Here is a 313-nt window from a genome sequence, read left to right as displayed (position 1 = left end):
CGGCCCCTCCAGAACCGACATTCGCAACTCAATATTCATAATTTAACTGGAGAAGCCAGACCTTGAAATCCCCCCTTTTTCGCCTCTGCCTGGGTGTTTCTGGATCTCTTTGCAGGGGCATCAGGTTTAATGCTGTTTTCTTTTCTCCAGGAGAAAACCGGGGCGGAGTGGGGGGGATGGGGGGGGGGGGAGCTATTTGTCGCTATTCCCCGTCTATTTCCTCGCAATTTTGGTTTTGTCGAGAGCAGATTGTCAAGAATACAGCCAGCAAAATAAGAGTAGGAAAGGGCTGAGAGACCCATCTGTGCATATA

The sequence above is a fragment of the Eurypyga helias genome, unplaced genomic scaffold (genome assembly GCF_000690775.1).
Source record: "Eurypyga helias isolate BGI_N326 unplaced genomic scaffold, ASM69077v1 scaffold29364, whole genome shotgun sequence".
NCBI lineage: Eukaryota > Metazoa > Chordata > Aves > Eurypygiformes > Eurypygidae > Eurypyga > Eurypyga helias.
The sequence above is the reverse complement of the archived record's forward strand: the minus strand, read 5'-3'. Positions refer to the sequence as shown.